This window comes from Camelus bactrianus, chromosome 20, assembly GCF_048773025.1.
Source record: "Camelus bactrianus isolate YW-2024 breed Bactrian camel chromosome 20, ASM4877302v1, whole genome shotgun sequence".
NCBI lineage: Eukaryota > Metazoa > Chordata > Mammalia > Artiodactyla > Camelidae > Camelus > Camelus bactrianus.
Genome location: NC_133558.1, coordinates 40597152 through 40606997, shown reverse-complemented (window position 1 = coordinate 40606997; position 9846 = coordinate 40597152). Strand labels below are relative to the sequence as shown.

The 9846-nt window shown below is 43.3% G+C and overlaps 1 non-coding gene across 1 annotated transcript; it reads left to right on the top strand.

The window, feature by feature from the left end:
- Positions 1 to 8793: 8793 nt before the first annotated feature.
- Positions 8794 to 8865, top strand: TRNAA-GGC (transfer RNA alanine (anticodon GGC)). Its single transcript has one exon. It is a non-coding gene; the product is annotated as a tRNA-Ala (tRNA).
- The last annotated feature ends 981 nt before the right edge of the window (positions 8866 to 9846 follow it).

Here is a 9846-nt window from a genome sequence, read left to right as displayed (position 1 = left end):
TGTAGCTTGGACACGTTCAAGTTTTGTCTGTTCAGACGTGATTCCTGAGGTCTCTTGATTTTGTCTTCATCCTCACCTGGCTGCTCCAGAACGTGAGGGGAGTGTCCCTTGGAGCTCACACCCCCATTCCACTGTGTCATTTAAAAGTCCCCTTTATAATGCTAGAAATTAAGGTATTGGTCTCGTCTGCTAGACAGTAATGGGTGCATTTTTGGAGTTTGCATTCAAATTGAGTTTTTTTTTTCTTCTCCAAGTACTGTTGAAACAACATTTCATTTTCCTCAATTTTTAAATTACCTCTAGAAGCAAGTATTTAGAGACTGAAAAAAAAGCAATGAGATGGACTATTACAACTTCTCCAGGATATATGTCTTTATTTTCTTAATAATTCCTTACATGTGATTTTTAAAAGGCCTGCCTACAACTTGGTGTGTGATTATGTTGAGTCTTTAACCTTTCTCTGCCCTCAGTTCCATCCTAACGGAATCTCATCTGTGAAGATGTAAAGAGAAATGACGTGTAAAGGATGATTCCAATACTCAGTTAATTTTCAGCAGGAAATTTTCTTCAAAACCATATAAAACATTTTCTTTATTTGAGCATGTTGGACACTAATTTATAACCCAAAAGACTTGTGTTGTTCTTCTAACTTGGATGGGACGTGCTGTGGGACACTGGGGGGATCTCCCCATCTGTGACACGGGGATGACAGGGGCACCCAGAGAATTCACCATGAGTGCTTTACAGAGCTCCTCTGCCCTACGCTGCAGATGGCACCTACGCCATACTCTTGTGTGTGACAGTTATCATTTTAACTAAGAGGATATTCCACCAAGTGGCTTAGCAATTCGCCTGATTTCATTTAGTTTCTGTTAAAGCCAGAAACCAAGCCTCTCCTTTTTTTTTCAACCCTGAACATTTATAGTCTTACCGCTCTTCCACTGCACTTTTACAGCGTGACAGCTCAAGGCTTTTCTCCTCAAGAAAATCATGCGAAGTTTTCCTTAAGAATCTCATTTGCATGCAGGGAAAGCACTACAATAAAAAGGTGAGAAAAACAAAGGCATGGATCCCTGTTAGCATGAAGGCTGTGGGTTTCAGTTCAATAATTACTGCAGTTTGGACAGTGAGGTCATTAACTGAGCAGACCTTCCGGATCCACACGTGGCTGCTTCCCAGCACCTGCATCCTGAGTCCGCGCGCGGGGGCTGGTAGTCACCGAACACACATCACGGCAGCCCTCCCAGTGCTCCCGTGAGGGGTGCCGCCCATTCTCCTGTTACTGGTCATCAGTGTTGTGGGAAAGTCTGAGGAAAGCTGAGCTGGCGAACCATTAAGCACTAATCAAAATAAGAGAAAAATATGCCTGTATTCTAACCATTGCCTTCAGAAAACATTGTCTGCAGACCCTCAGAGCCTCCTTCTTGCACATACGCAAAGTAGTGCATTTTTCTTTCTTCTTGTCTGATCTAAAGGTAGATGTTATCATGAATATTACTTAAGTAGGAAGAATGAGACAAAATAACAGATAACAATAGATATATGACAACTCTAATGACCTAGAATTATTGCCAAGGGTGAAAGTAACTAATGTTTCTGGATTTAAAAATGAATAACTCTAGAAAGAGCAATGGATCTTCACGCCAAAGAACTAAGACTGAGACCATCCCTGCATCTCCTAGATGAGACTTTGAGCTAAATATTTAGCTCCCCAAAGTGCTTATTTCTCATCCACACATGGTGATTTAATATATCTGCTGTACCAACTCCCAGGGTGGTCATGGGGGTCAACTATTATAAACTTTGTGGTCAGGACCTCTGTAAGTTTTCTTTTACTTGTCCCTGACCAACATGGGCAGTAAACTTTATCTATAAAAGAAAAGGACTAATTTAAGAATTGCTCATATTATCTTCCTAACTCTAAAACTGAGAACATGTATGGCCCTTTGTCTTTCCCATTCTCAGAGACCTATTTCACATCCTAAGATCACATAAAGCTAGAAAGTTTCCAGGCTCTGGGCACCACCACCTTCTGCATTTTAGGTTTTTTGATTTAGCTAATGGCGCTTTACCCAGCAAACACACAGACCCCTCAGTTTAAGAACACCTGCAAAATATTTATGTATTATTTATCAAATGATAATTGGGTGCCTGATAAAAACCAGGCACTAGGTACTAAATGCTAGTATTCCAGACTGACAAGCAGGGAAACAGATTAAACAGCATGAGATTAAATAGCTCCCGTCCCAGCCTGCAGGGTTTGGATGCCCAAGGAGGGCAGGGTTTGGGGCAGAGAGCATTGCTGAGGCTAATGTTTAAGTTCGTGAACAGAATTAGCTTGAGGTGATTGATCACAAAGTGCAAGTGGAAAGGTCACCAGCAAAGTACAAGCCAAAACCATACTTGGAGAAAGTGTCAGGGGGCCAAAGCCAGAGGCAGGCAGAATGGCTGCTGTGGGGAACCACAGAAGGCACAAGCCCACAGGAGCAGGTGTGTGAGGGGAGTGGAGCATCGGCATTCAGGGAGCCTGGGCCCAAGAAAGTTCAGGTGGGGAGAGTCCAGGCTGGGGTCTGTTGGTCTTTTGCACCCAAATCTCCTTTAACTTTAGCCACTTTTCACCAATGAAGGGGGAGGACTAAGGGTCACGGTGAGGAGATGAATGAGCAGTGTCAGAGAATGTCTAAGAGCTGTGCACATCTCCGAAGGATTTCACTAGGGAGGACCCTGAAATCCAAGGATACTAATTCTGCGGGAGCTGTGAAGCAAGAAACTGTAAACAGAATTCCAGTGAAATCTCCCAGAACCTGGGGAGGGTTAAAACAGAAAATAGCAATTCTCATACTTTATCTGATGCCAAAACAATTTGAAAGCTCTTACGTTGTTAAGTGATGTTGACAGCTGCTGCTTTTCAGAAAAGGCACACACATGTATATATTGTTAAAAATATTTTTAGCCCTCACTTCTTTGATTAGTGATAAAACAGTTTTTCAGAAGGCCAAGTGGCTGGTGCTCTGGGGGTCGTTGAGCAGGAAGCTTAGACTTCTCAGGTTACTTTCCACATGCACAGGATGAAGACGTCCTTCTGCGAATACCTGTGAACAGTGATCACACCTTCAGGGAAAAAAACTAAAGTTGTATGAAAAAGAATTTAAAAATCCTTTTCCAAGGCTTGACTCTGAAGTACTCATTAAAGATGCACCTGTATTACTATTTTCTATTCTCAAATAAAATCCCCAATAGATTGCTTAGTAAAACCACTGTACTCATTGGAACTAGGTTTGTATATATATATAGTGGGGGGCAGAAACAGACATTATTTTACTCTCACATTTAAGAATTTCAGACTTTCCTTCTCTTTTATAATCTGGTTTTTAAAAACATGACATCTTTGAAGATTACAGGCCAATTATTTTATACTTATTGCCCTTAAAAAAAAATAGCAACTTTGTGATGCAGAAGTTTAGCAAACATGACATTCAATAAGCAAAGTTAATGTAATCCACAGTGGACACACTGAAATCATGTGCCATCCCGTAGGGTGCACTGAGGGGCACATAAGCTTTGCTCCTGTGATATACTTGTCATAGAGCCATGATCTGAATCAGATTAGAAAGAAACACCAGACAAATCCACTGATGGAAATGACCCACAGAAGATGTACAGGTGGCCAACAGGTACAGGAAAAGATGCTCACCATCATAATCATCAGAGGGATGCAAATCAAAAGCACAAGGAGACATCCCCTCACACCTGTTAGGATGTTTATTATAAAACAAAAAGTCCCCAAAGGTAAGTGTTGGTAACGATATAGAATTGGAATCCTTGTGCACTGTTGGTGGGAATGTGAGTGGTGCAGCCTCTGTGGAAAACAGCATGGAAGTTGCTCAAAAAATTAAAAATAGGTATACTTTATGATCCAAGTGATCATACTGCTGAGTTAATAGTCAAAGGCTCTGAAGCCAGGATCTCTCAGAGACATTTACACTCCCGTGTTCACTGCAGAGCCAAGACGTGGACACCACCTGTGTCCACTGATGGATGAATGGGTAAGGAATATGTGAGACCCAGACAGGTACATGTACCTCTCATACACAACAGAATATCATTCAGCCATGATGAAGACAGCAATCTTGCCACTAGTGACCACACGGATGACCCTGACTGAGTCATGCTAAGTGAAGTGGACAGACGGAAGAAGACAGATGCTGAATTAGATCACTCATGTGTGGAATCTAAAAAAAGTTAAACTCATACAGACAGCGAGTGGAATAATGGTTGCCAGGGGCTGGAGTGGTGTATTAAACTACACGGTGTTATGTTTCAGTTATATCTCAATAAAGCTGTAAATAATAAGAAGGAATAACAAACTGACATCTTTCCTCATGTGAGTCAGCAAACAATTCTAGTTTCCATTTGTATCTGCATTCAGGCATTTGCTAAGTTGGTGCTGAGGCTGAGGACTGTATTTTAGTGATTAATAAACCCAATCAATGCTCTAAACATTTTTACTGCAGAGAAAAGTTAGCATTAAAAAACCACAGGAATGTTTGACTTCATTTTTCCTTTATAAAATCTTTAAAGATGGAAGAAAAAAAATTAACTGATAGAAATCCCAAATTCAGAAATCATGGTCTTTTCCCTAGAAGCATTCCTATTTTTGTTTAGAATACCAATCAGGGTTAATACCAAGGAAAACAAAAGATTTAGCCATCTACTTTATGCAAATCTCAGGTAAGTGATACTCACAGAAACACCCACAGAAAAATTATGAATATATTTACTATTTCAGCAAGGCAGCATATAAACCACATGGTAGACTCTACTGTTTTTCTTTCACTCAAATAATTGATTTGGGACTTAAAACATCTTTATCATAAAAAAAATCACGAATGCCACTTTAAAATGCATATCAAATATTTCCTCCTACAAAAACTTACATGCTGATTCGTACTGGGTCTGATGCACTGCTGCACTGACGCAACAGTAAGGGAAACTCAAGGACCAAGCAGGAAGTGAAACCAAGAACTCAAACAGGAAATGACCCCAAAGTCAGCTTCCCCGGGAAAGTTTTGAGGGTCTTGACTGCACAGGGTGTGGGGGGGGTAAGGCTAAGCCGAAAAGAAGACTCTCTGGGGGAAGATGAGGCTCTGAGGGCGTCCTCTCAGGCAGGCTGTGAGTGAGAACTGAGGAGAGAACAAAGAAGTAGCTCTTCTCAAACTTAGGGCTGAATGAGAAGGGAAGTCTCTCCTGAGGATTCATAACCAAGGAAGCTGGTCGCTGAGATGATTCTCAGTCTGAATTAATGCTAACCTACGATCTAAATTCCTTAGGTAGAGAATTTCACTTACAGTGGCTCAGGTTGGTGGTATCCCAGAGTTCTAAATCCTCTTTTGATGAGTGACTTCGAGCTTGGCCTCAAAGAATTTCTACACAAAGTTTTCCAAGGAAAATGGTCAGCTTGTAGTTTTAAAAATTCACATTATCTAAAAGGAAAGAAGGCACCATGAGAGAGAATCAGGAAGGAAAAAAGTCCAATATTATGTTTAAAGAAATGAAAGCTTAAAAGTATCCCCAAGGAATAAGAGACTATAAGAAAACCCAAAGCAGAACTTCCAGAAATTAATTTAAAAAATAGTAGAAATGAAAAACTCAGATGTAGCAAATAGCAGATTAAACACAGATGAAGAAAGACTAGACCACTAGAAGATGGACCTGAAGGAATTACACAACACAAGGCCCAGAAGCACAAAGGGAAGAAGAAACAGTAAAGAAGGGTTAGAGGTAATTTGGGGTAGACCTTCTCACCTGAACACCACTCAGAACCTAGCTGTAGGTAGAAAACATACAGAGAATACGGGCGAGGCAATATTTGAAAAAATCATGTCTGAGAATTTACCAGAGTTGTTGAAAGAACACTTCTCAGAGCCAGGAAGCCCACCCCTTAACCCTCACCACCTGGCAAAAAACAAAGTAGTACAAAAAAAGGGCAGGAAAAATAAAAAGAAGCCCAGATATTTAATACGGCAGAGTGAAACTGAGGACCACTAAAGAAAGATCTTGAAAGCAGCTACAAAGGAAAGATTTTATTACCTTCATTTGGGTGAAAATTAATCTGACTGCTGACATCCCATTAGCAACAGTGAAGGCCAAAAACCAGAATAATAAAACTTTTAAAGGGCCGACTGAAAGTAATGGTGAACTGAAAATTGTATACCCTAGCACAGAGGTTGTCAGACAGCCTGGAGGCCACCACCTGTCTTTGTAAATAGTTTTATTAGCGCACAGCCACACCCAGTCCTTTACAATTTCCCCACAGGCTGCCTTCATGGCTGCAACAGAGACCAGACTACTGGACACCCACAGCCCAAAACAGTATCTGCCCTTTATGGAAAATGTTTGCAACCCTTGCCTAGAAAAAGGACAAAATAAAGATATTTTTAAAAAAAAATCAGAAAATTAACCGAAAGAGATCCTTACTAAAGGAAACTGAAAATACATGCTTAAAGTAGCAGAAAAATGACTGCAGATATAAGGTCTGAGACCTGAGAAATAAAGGTGAGCAAAGGCATGTGTGACATTTGCTTAAACCCAGAAAATACACGGTCTACATAAAGCAACAATAATAACCCTGCCTGTCTTTGGGGGCAGGGCGACAGAGGATCAGCCTTTACTCGGGAGGATGACAGAAATACTAATTCACTTTCGATTTTTAATACATATGTTAAAGTAGCCAGGAGACAACTAAAAGACAGAATTCTCCCAAAAACAGAAAAAGAGGGCTCCACTCCAACCCTTGTTCTGAGGTTAGCATGACCCTGATGCTTCTGGCGGGCAGCCTCCGACGCTGTTCCCAGGCGTTCCCGGGGTCCCTGCAGCGAGGGGTTCCTGCCCCGACATCCCTTCTCCTCGCATGTGGGCCGACCTAGTGACTCTAAGAGACAGAACACAGCAACAGGGATGGGGTGTCGCTTCTAGATTAGGTCACACCAGACTGTGACCTGTGTCCTCCTCGCACCCTCCTTCGCCCTCCCCGTGCTTGCTTTCACGGGGCCAGTTGCCACGTGAGATGGTTCAGGACGGAGGGCAGCATCAGCCAGGGGCCCCGGGGAGCCTTTCTCAGGACAGCCCGGCAGCACCTGCAGCCTCATGAGAGGTTCTGGGCTGGAGGCCCCCAGAGAAACTGAGACGATCCATGTGTATTGTATTAATTGTTGTAAGTTACACGGATAACGGTCGTAGTGCCATAATCAGACACAGAGTGCGTAAGACAGGAACATTATGATGATTGCACTCACGATCTCCATCTCCCCAAGATCCCAAACACAAAGCAAAAAAAGATCAAACTTATCCTGACCAAGCTGAGTGTCTCCAAAGAAGGCAAGATTGTTTGATACAAGAAAAACAATCCAATTCACTCCATTAACCCACTGAAGGAGAAGGCATCTTTAAGAATATTTTTTAAAAGTAGGACGAGCATTTGACAAAAGTCAATATCCATCCATAAGTAGAAAGAAAAGAACTTCTCACTTTGATAAAAGTGTCTACCAAACCCCCCTGGTAAGCGTGTGGAGGGCTCAGCCACAGCGCTTCCTTTGCAGCCTGGATCGAGCCAAGAACAGACCCACTACCCCCATCCCTGTTCACCACTGGACTGCAACTCCCACCCAGCAACGAGCTCCCTTCTCCCACACAGAAGGAGAGAGGTGAAAAAAAGACAGGTGGACTGGAAAGGAAAGAACAAAATTCATTTACAGATCACAGCGGCTTTATAAACAAGACAGAAAACGTTCTGAGACACTAAGAAAGAAAATAGTACAAGGTTGCTCGTCGTAAAGCCAATATGTAAACATCAACTATCTCCACACACCAGCGGCAGTGCTTTTCCCAAAGACAGCACAGTGACAGCAACAAAAAAGGAACACGAACATCTAACAAATTATCGATATGCAAACAAGTATAATACACTTCTGTATGCATGCTGTATTTCAAAATAAAAACTTATGTGGCCAAATAATGCACTAAAGATTATACAGAAACCCTCTGGAACAATAACTGCTTCCAGGGCACTGCTAAGTACTGTTAATCTTGGGACCATGTTTCAGCACAGAACCCTCATACATCCTGTGAACCAAACAGATGCACACCGGCCACGGCGGTCTCTCAGTCCACTGTCAGGAGGGCCCAGAACACGCAGCCTTACCTTCCCGGCAGCTGTCCCTGCGAAGAGAGTCTGCTCTCCTCCGATGAGCTGCACGGATCTGAGAGATGTAAGGGCTTCACACGGAGTGGGGACTTTCACTTTGGCATCTTCGATGCCCCCGCGCTGACCCCTATGGTTATGACCCCAACCATAAATTGTCCCACTGCCTCCAGCAGGAAGAGTCCCGTCATCCGGTCGCCTGTAAGAAACATGAAATGAACAACTGCATGTGAAACACGGTTCTCTCACAGACAGCGTTATTTCCTGTTTCTGACATACTCACCTGTTCATCCACTGCACAAGATGCTCATCTTGCTCTTTTTTAAAAATGCCGTGCCTCTCATGGAGGACGTCCACGTTTTCACCGTCTGCCATCAACTCACGAATTTTCTTAGCCACCCAGACAATATTAAGAGATTACAAATCAAACACTCATTTCTCAAGAATAAAACAAATATTAAGGGAAGAGAACAGGAGGAATTCCCACCCAAGAATATGAGGAAATGCCAACACTGTGACTTTTACGGTTAATAAGCAAAACCAATCTGATTATATCCCACTGAAGGTATTTTAAAATGTCTAGGCAGGGGGTGGGGAGCATAGCTCAGTGGTAGAGCATGTGCTTGGCCTGCACAAGATCCTGGGTTCGAACCCCAGTGCCTCCAATAAAGGGAAAAATAAAAATAAAATAAAATAAAATAAAATAAAATAAAATAAAATAAAATAAAATAAAATGTCTAGGCAGTATCATCACATCTTTAGTTTACTTTACTAAAAATAAACTTAAACTGAAATTCGCAGGGTCAGTTTACTCATTTTCACCTATGTGCTTTTTCTTCTTTCTGGTATTTCTTGGCAAGAGGAATGTCACTGTGTCTCATAATACTGGTATTTTTTTATACTATGGCTGAATAAAGAAAATGGTTTGCATTCCAAAAGCCATTCCCAAACAACATGCAGTACCTTGTCGAGAAACAGGCGGGGGGGGGGGGCTGCTCTCTCCAGTTCAGGGCCACGGAGATGTGGGAGGCCAGGCGGTACCTTTAGAACGATGCCCACCTGTGCATCTCCGCACAGCAAGGCAGAGCGTCTAGTTTTAGGTCATAAGCAAGAGCTGCCAGCACCTGTAGTCACTGAAAATTAACAACACAGGGCCACTCAGCGACATGGCTGACATTCACCAGACAGCCCCAGCACAGGCTCTGAGGGTCCCCCCTCAGAACTCCTGCTCCAGGCTGTCTGCCGCACGCACAGCAAGGGTTTGAGCATCACCAGGGATGTGGACTGTTCCCACCCAGCTCCTAGGGGTGCACCGGACCGCAGGACCTCGGCGCCAACAACTGCTACCACCCCTGCTGCCTCCGTCAGGGAATCTGAAAGCCCATTGCTCCTCAGACCTCTCGGTCACTCCCAGAGGTCCTCATGCTCAACTCCAGCAGCAGCTCCCCGTCCCCAGGGATGCCTGATGTTGGATGCTCGGCCATTGACAGCCCTGTGTGTGGCTCTCCCATGGCTTCAAAACAAGTCGCGTGTCACCTTGAAGAGCGGGCCGTGCAGCAGCTGCTCGCCCCTCACACAGCAGGGTCTTCAAACTCAAATGGCCTCTGCAGAGCCTCTGGAAGGCCTTCCACCAGGGCGGCGGGAGC